General features: G+C 38.0%; 1 protein-coding gene across 2 annotated transcripts in view; it reads right to left on the bottom strand.

Annotated features, from left to right (window-relative positions):
• The window catches only part of KDM7A (lysine demethylase 7A), a 69,334-nt gene that overhangs the window by 42,290 nt on the left and 12,850 nt on the right, over positions 1–14,194 (bottom strand). The window lies entirely within an intron of this gene.

Here is a 14,194-nt window from a genome sequence, read left to right as displayed (position 1 = left end):
AAACAGTTCATGCAAAGTAATTCAAGCAATTCTCCTTATAAAAGTCACAATTTCAAAAAAATTCTGAAGTCTATGTGCTGCCAATTTATTATTAAATAACAGATTTTTTAATTGTTTTTTCTTTTTTTTTTTTTCTGCAAAAAGCATGTAACTGACTCCTACCCCCCAAGACAAATCAATGAAGAATACTTTCATATTCTTCCTAAAATCTTTACACTACTAGTACTAGTTATGTAAGTTACACAAGTGACCACACAAATCACTTTGTAGAAGTGTTTTTGTTTTAAAATAGCAGTAAATATTTCAAAGAGCGCTTGAGAGATGTAATGTTGCCCCGGTGAACGCTTTTTCCCAGATAAAACAGTCGAAGTGGGATTATAATTGAAGATTTTTGTAACAGTCATGACAATGCATCTACACTGCTGTGTATCTAAATAACACAATTTTTAAGTCGAAGTACATTTTCTTAAAAGTTGAAACACTGGACGTTAACTGGAGAAGAAGTGCTTTTGCACAAAGCTCTCAGGTGAAAAAAAAAGTATTCCCTACTTGCTGGTATCCTGGCAGAGTTCTTTCTCTCAGAAGAATCTGAATCCTGGCAGAGTTCCTTCTCTCAGAAGTTCATTGACACTTAAACTGCTGACTTGATAATACAGAAGCAAGACTACAAAACTGAACATTTACACCAAAACTAGGTACCTATACTCAGTGCATTCCAGTAACATGAGAACTTGAACAGTACTCCATTCAGGTAACCCGTTCCATATCAGAAGTGTAATGACAGCTTAAACACTGAAGCTTTGAAATAATCCAGCTACACAAAGTCTTTTCCCGAGCAATCCAGTGCCAAAACTGCTGACACGCTCCAGTGTCAGTACATGCTGCCAAAACAATATACTAAACAGTCTAGCATTCAAAGCACACCAATGAGCAAATCAAATCTGAAGCTGAAGAGCATCTCCCGTGTAACCATCAACAAGGACACCATTCTGAATTCTCTCTAAACAGATTCAGCTGATTCTTCTACTTCGCCATTTGCTATATACCACACGAAACTTAAAAATTGTACAGTTTTTTATATGCATACTATTTTTAAATCTAAATACAAAACTCAGCTGCCATAGTTCATCACAATGCTTGCGATATTTAGTATCTGTTTTAAGACCATAACTACAGGAATTGTTATTACGTGAAAATTCAGCTGACATATAAACAAAAAGAAAGGCAGAAGCAGTCTTTAAAAATGCATGTCCCATTTCCTTCTGCTTGTGTTCTCTCTCTTTTTATAGACCAGATGAGTGACTCATAATCCTATGTATTATAAGAAAACTGTTTTAAAATGTACACTCTAAAAGCCCCAGATGAGAAGGCTGGTTTCATACATCCTCAGGAATCCCGTTATTTTAAATAAATTTCTGAATTTTGAAGAACTAAAGATATTTATGTTTGGCCTCTATCTTGATCAAGTTTGTACAATTATTCAGTGAAACACGGTGCTCCATGAGAAAACTTCACTTACTCCCTTTTTCTTGGTATTTATCTGATATGTTCATCATCACCCCAATCAGATTACCTTGATGAGTAACAGGAAGAACAGAAATATAGCACAAGTACCTTCAAGCTTTGACAACTGTTTGTCTTACTCTGTTTAAGAATGTTATTTTCTCTTGCAGAACGTTACAGATAGCCTGAAAATAAAGCAGCAATTCTGATTTTTTCTGACTTGATTAATTCCATAAACTTTCATGACAGCACATGGGGCTTGGTGTACGGAGATGGCAGGCAACACTGAGGTCGTATTAGAACAGCCTTTCAATAAAGAAAGCAAACATCTTCGCTCTGCTACTTCTGCTCTAAACTCAGAACTAACCAGAAAGGCAAAACTCTACCTGGGAGATATTGGAAGCACATCCAGTGGCAGACACCTGACGGACACAGAGGGCACGTGAGGTGCCAGCACCTGCAAGAACTAGCAGCGCCAAGATTGCCACGGAGCATATCAACCACACGCAGCACCATTAGAGGTCACCTGCCCCAGTCCCTTCCTCCAACGGACACAGATGAATCCGACGTGAATCATTCTGGCTACTAGCAAGCAAGCAATTGCTGTGGTAACTGAAACTTTAGACCTCAACCATCAAAGCAAGGTCACCAAGAGGTAGCAGAGACCCTGAAAAACATTAGCATACTCAAACACGGCAACGGTCCCAAATCCACTGATGTTTTCCTGGCTGAAATATCATTATCACCCTTCAGCTCACCATCCATTTGGGCTGACGTATCTTTACTATATATTATCTAGTTTCTGAACTGCTCATCTCCTGCAGGCAGGCTGTAGACTTGTCCTCAGGAATAGTGAAAAGTTTACAGTACTACGAAACAGAAAATAAAATACAATTCAATAATAACAAAAAACCTGTAGGACACTAGTCAAAAAGATTTCTCTAATTCTGTTCATGAAGGTGGAAGGCCTGAACAGGCCCAATTTTACTTGAAATGGTTCTAGAAGCATTAGCAAGGTAGAAAAATTTAGTTAAAATACACTCCATATCAGTCTCTGAGTGGTCAGACTTTCATAACTTCCCCAAGGTGTCTAGTATCAAGGCAAGGTCAGCAAAAGGTAGTAGAAGAATCAGGGAAGTGCTAAGTTTTTTCACATACGAGAATATGTCCATCCCTGGAAAGTGAAGAAATCCCTTGCTACTCAAAGTTTGAGGAACCAATTCTCCAGACTTAAATCTCACTAGAAGGTGAATGGTTTTGATTGAGTCTCAACTTTCCATTTGATTATTTTATTTGTAGCTATGTAAAAGAAGCATGTGTAAATCAAAGAAGTAAATCCTCCGAAGAGGACTATCTAACATATCTGATAGATACCAATGGACCTCTGCTTTTCTGTAGAGGGAAAATAAGCCTTCTTTCACAGGGGGGAAAAAAAGAATCCTGCAGAGGCGGTTCTCTACTGCAGCATTGCTATTAATTTAGAATTTAAGAGATAAGATGAATACAGCTAATTCAGTATGACAGATTGAACAACTATTTCACAATCACGCTGGAATGCCTTGTACAGGGAGTTTGCAAAAGACCAGAACAGTTGCAAGAAGCACCATCCCTGAAGACTGCACAGTTGTACACAGTAAGCCACCCAAGGCACCTGGCACCTCTTCTCTCCTACAGCAGCACAGCGTTGTGAACGAGGATTGGATTTGCGTCAGTTATCACTCAGGTCGCTGCACCTTCCAAATCTAATACCTGCTCGCTCTCGATCCAGTCTGGATTTTCTCTTCCCTCCTTCTGATGTTATCAAGCACGACCACAACATTTTAGAGATTGCTTAACTGCCTCTGTTGGTATGACTGAAAGAATCCTGGTTTAAGAAAAGAAAAATCCAAAGCACTCTTGATTCAAACCCTTATTTTCAGTGTCCTTAAAGGGACATGACTACCCAAAAAGCTATTTTATCATATTAAAACAAGTAGTGTGTATACTTTACCATTACCTAAAATTCCAAGTATAAAAGGAAATGATTACACTACAAAAGTCAAGATACGAGTAAAGCTTGGATGCCCATTTTCCCAATTTCATTGTCACAGCTAAAAAAGACAAACAGGCCAGATTATCGACTGTCAGCAAGATACTCCTACTAGGAAATTTCCTGAGATTTCCTGTACACAAGGCAAACTGAAAATATAAATCTTGGAAAACTGAGAGATGTAAGCAATTCTTGATGATCTAATAAAAGGATGGCAGAAAACAGACAGATCATCCTCAACATGGAAAAAAATAGTTAATCTGTCAAGAAGCTGGTCATACACAAGACACCATGCTCTTGGATTCCGTTTTCTGTTCCTTTCCCCCATTGCTTCAATTCCATTAGCTCTTTTCACCTCTGTCAGTAGTATGTGGAAAACAATCTAAGAGACTCTCTTTTCTAGACGCAATTCTACTTCTAATGAAGTTTCCCACTTCTCTCAACACCAGCATGACACTTTGTACCTATAAGCCTCACCTAGCAGATGAGGAAACATGACAGGCCATCACAGGAACACCTGCTACTTCAACAGATATTGTTTAACAATAAAATATGGATTTACAGCTCAAAATTCAGCCTGAGTTTTTTGTCAAGTCTCTTACTTTCTCCTTGGGACACAAAAAGTTCAGGTCCAAAGACCTCTTGGTTCTCCACAGTGTGATCTGAGCAGTCTGAATTTTTTGCTGTCATTGTGCAACAAAAATGCAGGTTCAGGACTCTTGCTAGCATGTTTAATTAGGCACGATACCTTTCATCTTTTCCAAGCTATAAAATTACTGAAAATTACATTTTCCAAGATCCCCTATATTCTCCCTGAGTAAGCACTATGGGTAATGCTCTTTTTTCTTTCTCTACTATCCTATTTCCGAACAAGAACTTGGTACATCCTCTTCTTCAAGTCCACCCTTGAATCAGGCACCCACAACCTCTCCTTGCTGTGCCTCAGAGCATTGCAGGGTTTATCCATAAAAGGAGTAAAAAAGCATGTCTTGACATCCAGTGGAAAAAAAAAAAAAAAAAATCAACAAAAATCCTGGAACAGTGGAAAAATACTAGGGGTATTAGAGCATGCTCCCTGTTACTCGGAATGTAAGACTATAGACAATTACTAGGGGTACAGGCAGGCTTCCTATCATCAGACAGAGCAGACCCCCAAGTTCCTGTTACCCACAGAACAGCTGAGAAGAGATATAGATAGTGAGTCCCTACTGTGTCTTAACAAGGATGAGGAAAGGAGTAAGTCAATTCTAGAGGCAGCAAAGATTCATTAGTAACAGGACAGCCTTAGTTGTCCAAAACCTGAAGGCATGACCGTAGGGTACAGTTGCACATCATATTAAACCGAGTGTAGCTGTTGCTGCTGAAAAAAGGTCCCACCCTCCTTCCTCCAACTGTCTGAGCCTGGACTTCCATTGTTTCTCTCACCAGATCCAAACCATCAGGCAGCCACATGACAAGTCAGTTCAACAAGCTGATCCAAAGGAAGAAAATTAACCACCACTAAACTCACTCTCTCAGATAAGCGTTAGAAACCCTCACAATAAGATTCCTATAAATAAAAGATAAATAAAATGGTACATGTTACCATTATATGCAGTCATTTACCAAAGACGCAACTTAATGTTATTTTCAAGACATGATACTTGAAAATATTCTGTTATTTCACCTCTACACTATTTTGTCTTTCTAAAAATGATTGCTAAACAATAGGAAAGAAACGTCTGTTTAGCAATCTTATGCCAACAATATACACCATGTAAGAAAGAGACTGACACTTGCATTTTTAGTATCAGGCCTTATTACTGAATTTCAAATCAACATGGACAAGAGATATTTCTATTCATATACTGAGCAAATAACTCTGTAAGTAGTAAGCAAGTATTACAGCAAAATGAAACTTTTCAGTTTACCTGTAACAAGGTCTGCAGTTGCTACTTTCAGTCCTAATCTGTTTCAATGTAACAAACCCCAAAATATTATGACATTTATTGTCAAAATTAACTACCCAGCTCACAAGTTAGCCGAAGAACAGCTTCTCCTACTCCATCCAGAGAAGGCAAAGAAAAGCATGGGGTAAGAAGACAATTTGGCAAATTTTAAGGAATACTGGTTAGTCGTTTAATTTAAGCCCATTCTTTCCAAGTGGGGAAAGGAGGCCAAGCAGGCAATATTTACAGGTTAAAACAAGGGAAGTACTAAATATGTCACTGCCACAACCAAAGAAAAGCCACATCTGCCACTCATTCAGAGACAATATTAAAGTACTTAATTAGGAATAGAAAGACAAAGTCATAGCGTGACAATACTGTTGACAGACTACATAGCAGCCCATAGCGCAAAAACAGCTAAAAAATTAAGTTTATTTGAAAAGGAGTCTAAAACTTAAAATAAATGCAGTGAGCTTTAAAAACCTGAACCCCAAGTGTCACCTAGATTTTTTCCCCTCGCTCTCTCAAAATGCATGCACTTACACCAAAGGAATAAAATTGACCAAAAAACACGAAGTAATACGGGAAAGTTCAAGAACCACTGCCAATCTCTTAGTCTTACTGTGATAAGTATGGTAACAATTCTTGAATCATAATACTAGTAATTTTAGCCTTACAAGGATTTACTTTGGCAATTAAATAATGCTAAAAAGTGACAGAATTCTATACACTAGATATAGAACCATACTGCCTTAAAATCAATCACAGAAAAAAATATCCAGCATAAAAGTATCTGAGCTTTTGTTTTTGCTATATTCACTTTCCAAAACAAAACACCTTGCAAAAAGCAACAGCTGGTATAAACGCAACTCAAATAGCATGCATAAACACACTTTTTATTTTTCAAATAGAAAGTCAGAATAATGGTTGTCTGTAGCAAATACTCCCCTCAAAGCTACCAAATTTTCTCCAGAAAACAAAACTAAAACAAAACACATTTCGTTTTAGTACATATTCACTCATACGCATTCCACCAACCAAGTTTTAAAGGGCAGAAAAATTACATGTAAGGTCAACTCTCAAAATACACTAACTTAGTATTGCATCATCCTACAACACATATAAGAATCCCAAGAATAACAATGCTGCATGCCATAATACACATACTCTCACCTTTGATTGCTCAGAGGCATCTGCCCTGACACTTCCAAAGTCCGAAAAGATCTTAGTCTACTTTAGATTAACCATCACTTTGTACAATAAAAATATAAATGTTCATTACATAGGTTTAGATTTCCCTAATGTAATTGAACCCTATTGCTTCTAAATTATGGAATATTTCTCTGAAATTAGGTATTGCAGTAACACAAACATGCAGGTAGGTATATGACCTATTTTGATTTCCAAAGGCTCAGACTTCCTGGATCTCCAGAAATAAAACTTAAAGTTTGATAGGTATACTAGTGCTGTCCTTGCAGAAGACACTTTTAATGGCACTACTCATGCACATTCTTCCACTGAGAAAGAATATCAGTATACGTAATTTCTCTCTCAAGTAAGCGTTTTTCACTCTCTCAAGGCACAGAGGCTAAAATAAACAAAATCAGTACACGACATCTTGACAAAGAAAGCTCAACTCCACAGAATGGATTCTGAAAAGTATAAATCAAATTGGAAAATTATGATCAATGGAATAAAGCTATCAAGTTATATAATGATATAGGTTCAGTTACAGATACAACAAAACGTTCTACCTACATTTAGGGATGTAGCCATGTATTCAACATAATCACTACGGTACCTAAAATCTCAGGGAAGCACCACTGACGTATATTATTTGTACACTGACTCTTCCATTCCATAATTCTAGTCCAGTCTGAAAATGAGTTGATATATTTTTGAAACTGAACACGTTTTTTTACCAGATCTGGATTTTAAGTATAGTTAGTTCAATTTATTGAAATTACTAGAATGAAGTTGAAAGAAAAGGCCATTACTTTTAGAAAATATTTTGACAGCTGGATATTTGGTATAATCAGCATTACCTTCTAATCATCTACATCTATGAAAAGAGTGTGTGGGGAGCTGATTTTCTAGGCAATAATTTCACATAACTATTAGGAATTTAAGCAAAAAAAAATAAAAACAAAATAAAATGGCTGTTCAAACTGCAGTCAAAAGAAGTACATGCTCAGGAAATCCAAAGAGCTTTACATGCAAAAATATACACTGAGGTCAAGCAACCTTTTCAGTACAAGGTAAGACTGTTAGGAAGAGACACAGAGTCTAGCCTAATTCATAATAGCATCAACCATCATGGATTACGTGTAGCAGTTTTACGGGAAGTACTTTTCCTAATGATGATTTCCTGATAAGGCCAAGTTAACATCACCAAAGTACTTCTGACGTATTCCTTCTGTTTAGTATCATCTATTAAGCACATGCCCAATTCCTCCCTCCTTCCTATGCCAGTTGAGATCCCTACTTACTCTTCCCAACCAGACTGATTGCATCCAGCTGCTTTAAAAGAGTATTTACAATTAAAAAATTTTTGTCCCTGTCCTTTTAAAATCATTGTTTTACAGAAATGAACATCTGAAGAAGTCTGTACCTTTTAGTGTAGATTTTAGCAAAATAAGCTGCCTCAAGAAGATCCAAAACATAACACTTAAGAAAACTACAGCAGACCTCAAAACTAAAGAGCATGTCAGTGAGAGCAGAGGAGGCATTTTAAAGGCAGCAGTAATAGTTGAAGGCCTTATTTCAACGTGAAACTGATGAGATAAACCAGGGTGATACCAGCAACTGAATCAAGACATAAGATTTACAGGAAAGAAATAAAAAAATGTACGTCGATCTGACCTAAAGAAAAATTTTTTGGCACTTTAAAACCAGTAATCAGTGTAACTTTTCACATATGAAGCAAAGCGCTCTGCTCAGGAATTCATAAAGATTCTCTGTAGCGCTTCAGACTCCCATCTTTCTCCATTCATTTTCCCAGTGTGGCCAGACTGACACACCACAGAAAAGCAGAAACAATAGCCCAATCTCACCCCAGACACTGTGTCTTAGCGGAGTTGCAACTGCTAGAAGCATGTTGAAATAAATGACAGCTATCATATCCTTCCCACAACTGACGCAGGAAAAGGGATTAACATTGAATTTCAAGTAATTCTAGGAACACCCAAGTCCCAGTTTACCTAACCACAATCAACATGAATTTTAGTTCTGGTTATAATGCAAAGTCTAGAACAGCTTTGTTTTCCTATTAGGTAGTATGGGTCTTACATACACAGAAGAATACACATACCAGTTATTTGGTTCAAAGAGAGAGGGCATTGAAAGGAGAAGAAAAAAAGACAGAAATTAACTGTGTTCCAATACACTGATGACAAAGGTTTTCTGGGTCTTTAAGAAAGTTTTTCAATTATGTATTTTTATCTCTTCCTCAAGCTAACAAAAGTTTACCTCTTCGCCTCTAAAATATTCCAGAACTTAGTAAAAGCCCCTGACACATAACTGTATCTTATTTACATAATTTGACTTGTTTCAATTCCCAGAGTTGTTCTATTTGTCCTTACAATTGATAAAAGGGAAAAAACAAAACAAAACAAAACTTATAACCAAGCAAAAAAAAAGTAAAGTAATATCTTATTAAGTAAAATAATACCTTCAAGCCACAGAGGTTTTAAAGGCAGAACCAACACTGTCTCAATTCTATGAAAAGAAAAACAAAACAAACAAAAAAACCCCCTATCCCAACAACAAAACCAAACCACAAAATCTTCAACCCATTTAAAACAGCTGCCATAGCTATCTTGAAAGAGACATCTTAACTGAGTGCCTGTGTGTGGTTGTATTCCCAAGAACAAACTACTACCCGAAATTGATTCCATTATTTCCGCAGCAGAAAAAGAGGAAGAAATACGCCAAGCTCTACTACAGCGATAACAAGAGGGTGGGAAAAGGGAAGTCAGTATACAAGTTAATTAAACCTTCACTCATTCAGGAATAAAGCAACTATGAGAACTGTAATACAGCAAATGAAGGCCACTCCTCTTCCTGAATGAAGATACAAAAAATGAAATTTAAATAAGCTTTTTTATTATATATTGCCTACGCACATTTGCTTGCCTCAACTTTTACATTCTTATTTTTTTCTTAATCTTCCTCAGTGTCAACTTGCACACAGACTCCTGTTAATTATCACTCTGTCTCTAGCCATCTTAATGAAACGTTGCATATGAAGTGGTTTTAAGAACTTCTGGTGTCCCAAGTCCTTTGACCACAATCAACACGAATTTCAGTTCCGGTTCTAGTGCAGAGTTTCCTATTAGGTAACAAGGGGTTTTTGTACACAGAATAGACATGCTAGTTCTTTGTTTCTAAGAGAGAGGGCATTAGAAGGGGAAGAAAGAAGAGAGAAATTAACTGAATCACAAACACCCTATGAACAGAAACTGAGGTTCAACCCAAAATTACAAACAAATCTTGGGAAGCAACGAGATGCTAGAGCTTGCATTGACCTAACAGCTTGCAGCCACTGGAAGAGGCAGGTTACTCACTCCCCTCCAAGCAAGCGTTCCCATTCCCCTTCCCTGCCATGGCTTGCCTGGTTACAAGGCAACCTGTTTTCACTCACTCACCTGACAGAAACTAACCTAGCCAGTTTTTTGCCTGTTTACCGAGTTAGCTTACAGCATAATCAGACAACTATCAGCACCAACCCTGGACAGGGAGTGGGGCTGTGTAACCTAGAAAGAGAGATATGAGAAATAGGACTGCCCCTTTTGGCAACAGAAATCACTAGACCAAGGCAGGCCTACTGTTGAACTTCACCTTCATTATTCACTAATACTCAGAACTACTCCAATCTAACAGATAAATTGCCAATAGCTTACCAGTTAGACTGCAGGGAACATCCCTCCCTGCATCTGGAAAAACTTCCTAGAATTTAATCACATACCCTGCACAACAGTAATAAAGCGTTACTAAGTCCGACAGATGCGTACATTGGCACTAGATGCTCTAAGGGAACACAGGTTTTTTAGACAGCACAGCATTTAAGATGGTCTAAGTCTGACTGCCCTTAGGTAACCCAACCCTTCTTTGGCAAAGTGTCATGTTTTATCAGTTCCTTGAGACTATAGTTATCTGTAGCTCCAGCTCCAAGAGTAGCCAAGGCAAGTACCAGGCAGATGTACGACTTCATGCCACTACCAGTATGCTATTTGCCTACAAAACATTCTTTCCAGTAATTCACTGATGTACAGCAGTAACTATAACAGATCAGAAAAACAAACAAGTAACCCAAACAGTTTGAAAGCCGCATTTCTAAACCACATCAAACATGGCCTTTCATAAAGCAGGACAAGATCAGAAGGACAAATTTTCAGCTAGATTTTCACCTCCTAGTTTGAAAGAAACGTGATAACCATTATGAAGTGTGAAGGTATCTACCTGCTCTTAGTAAAAGAAATATCACTTTATGACAGCTGTTAGGAAAACAACAAGACTTTATGTTTGGGGTTTATTTCTTAAAGACTGAATAGAAAAAATTCGTTAATGGTTCTTGCATAATCACTCACTGCATTTTCTGAATTCCGTAATTACCTACACCCAAGTCTCACAAAAAACCCTCACATTTATTATCATATTCTTATATAACAAGAGCCTCTTTAATATTAGATCAACCACCTCTTTTAGGCGATCTGCACTGTACATTAAAAGCAGTTTTTAGTTCATTTGGGAATTTGTTGGTATGTCTTCAGCCATTCCGTTTCCTTCCCAACAGCTAGAAATGTTGACTGGTGCTCATCAAGGAAGGGCATGGACTGCAGCCTCCTACAGAGAGAGTACTAGCTGGTTATTCTGGTTGCCTAATAAAAGATGAGCTGTTTAGAAATATCAGGTTGCCTAATAAAGATGAGCTGTTTAGAAAGATCATGAAGCATGACAAGTACTATCAGTACTGTGTTATTTTATGCAATGCACAGTCTGTAAAGCTTTCAACATCCTGAGTAATACTGTCAGTAGACACCATCAGATCTGTCTTGTTCTCAAGCACAGTGATAAAAAAGGGCTTGCAGGTGAACAGTAATGAACCCACAGTGGCTTTCTAGCCTGAGGGGATTGATTAGGAAGCTAATGATTGTTTTTAAACTGTGCCCCTTCATTGGAAAAATGATGCCAGGCATGATTTGAAAATATGACTTTCTGCTAACAACCTTAGGCAATACCCTTTCCTGTCTCCCATGTTCTAGCACCAGCAACCAGTATTAGCAGAACCTTAAGACTCCATTGCTGCAAATCTCTTATTCCTGGGTTACTATATGACTGATCTGCTGCTTTTACGGACTGCAGCAACAGCAAACTTGGCTTCAGCCTGCTTTACACACCTTTAAATTGGCTCCTTATACCAAATACAGTTTATCACCTAACCGATTTAAAAATTTCTGAACCAGATTGGTTTTTAAGACCTCCTGGAGTCCCCTACTAAGTAGCCTTAACATTCACAGTAAGCATTCAGAGTCTCTCTAGATGTACCTAAAATGGATCTTTTACTGCCTTTAAAATTCAACTCATTAAATAGTTCTCCTTCAAGGAACAATAAATAAATAAATAAAACAGACATTTTTCAAGTCCTCTGCTTCTCAGCTGTGTAATTCCTACTCCAGCCTACAATATTTTTCAGACATTGCCAAGAACTTTTTAGTAAGCAGAATAATGTCTGCATCTTCTAACCACAACACAAAATAACACATGATGGCTCCTATAGCTTTGAAATACCTTACTTTTATAAAGCAAATAGACTTGCAGTCAATAGCAAGTGGAGACAGATGCTTCATTTTTGAAGAAATCCGAGAGCAAACTGGCTCATCATCTCTAGCTCACCATCCTCATTTCAAACGCAGATGGAGTAGCTGATTACATTAACTTCTATTTAAGCTATGATATAAACAAACTGTTTCAGATACACAGATAATGAGTTTAAATATCAGATGTTACATTGGCTGGCTGGCAGAGCAGTAAGTAGAATAAACTCCTTCAATCAACTAGATAATACCCATAATTTAGAGATCTTTATTGGATTCTCAGCTGCTTACAGAGGCCCAGGGGGGCATACTGGCCAAAACTGCATCCATGCAGTCCATAACATGTCAAGAAGTCACTTTTACGCATTATTCTATCTATAGAAATCTAACTGTTCAATCCTCTTCAGATGGAATTAACGAAGCACAGTAGTTTTCAGAACACGCGGAACCTTCAAATAGTGCAGAACAAAGCTAAATGGAGTTTGGGGGTTGAGTTACATCAGTACTAAAATTGAATTTTATCTGCATCAACTATTTTTACTCTGGATAGAATTTGACATACTGATTTTGATATACTGATTTTAATCTAAAACTCTAAAAAGTTCAGATTCCGGTTACCAAAACCAGTTTTGCTCTACCTAGAGTCATCTAAATTATTTGCAAAAGCACAAATCCACATCTTTTATTCTAGATTTTGCACACAAACACTTTTAGAGGTAATCTTCACTTCACAGTCTGTGCTACTCAGCTCCACAGCTTTTAGACGGTGAAAAAAAAAAAAAAAAGATTTTATCCATGTATCACTAGTGCATATATATAGATAGCTCTCACAATGCCTTCTGCTTCATAGTGGGCAAAACACCAATGACATTCAAACAAGAACACTCAAAGATATTCACAAGGAAAGCATGAAGCAGGAAGCAAAGGACCTACTGCAAAAGGTCCCTGAAATTGAGTACAGACATTTACCATTCCTGTAAAAATTACAGGAGACATTACAGTTCACTTATTGTGAAAAACACAAAATAATTCTTCAGGAGAAAATTTCTGACTCAAATTTTGCTTAAACGTTTCTATGAGAGAAGACAGGAAGTCTGCCAAAGAGCAACACGTCCAAGTGTTTTATTTTGCGTGTCAATACTACAAGAAGTGATTACATGAAAATGTTTTGATACAAGCTAAGTAAACGATGTCTTTGCAATTCAAGAGTAAAAGTACACACTATTACAGGTCTTGGGCTTTGTCTGTAGGGAGAGTCTGCACCATTACATGCTGGAGGCCAATGGGCTGGAATGCAGCTCTGCAAGAGAAAGACCTCGTAGCCCTGGTGAGCAAGCAACTGATGATTACCCAGCAATGCAACCTCGTGGCAAAGGTGGCCAGCAGCCTCCCGGAGTGCTTTCAGAAAAGCCCTGACAAAAGGTCAAGGGAGGTGATCCTTCCTCTCTCCTCAGCATGGGTGAGGCCACACCTGGAGTGCTGGGTCCAGTTCTGGGTTCCCGAGTAAAAGAAACAGAGGTGCACTGGAGCAAGTCCATCTAAGTGGCACTAAAATGATTAAAGGACTAAAGCATCCTTCAGATTAGGGGAAGCTGAGAGCACTGTGGCCCTTCAGCCTGGAGATAAGAAAGCGCAGGGGGATCTTATCGATGTGTGTAAATAACAATGTGTATAAATTCTCCTGATGGGAGGGGAAAGGTGACAGACTTTGCGCAGCAGTGTGACAGGACAAAAAGCAACGGCCCCAGATTAAAACATAGGAAATCTATCTGAACACAAGGACAGGGGGGCGGGGAAGGATGTATTTATTTTTTAGCTGCCAGAGTGGTCAAACATTGGAAGAGGTTGTGGAGCCTGCAGCTGTGGAGATATTCAGAATCCAAGCGGACACAGTTCTGAGCCGGCTGCTCTAGCTGACC

This window comes from Tyto alba, unplaced genomic scaffold (genome assembly GCF_018691265.1).
Source record: "Tyto alba isolate M040663 unplaced genomic scaffold, T.alba_DEE_v4.0 Super-Scaffold_21, whole genome shotgun sequence".
Taxonomy (NCBI): domain Eukaryota; kingdom Metazoa; phylum Chordata; class Aves; order Strigiformes; family Tytonidae; genus Tyto; species Tyto alba.
This window is presented reverse-complemented; position numbering and strand designations above follow the sequence as displayed.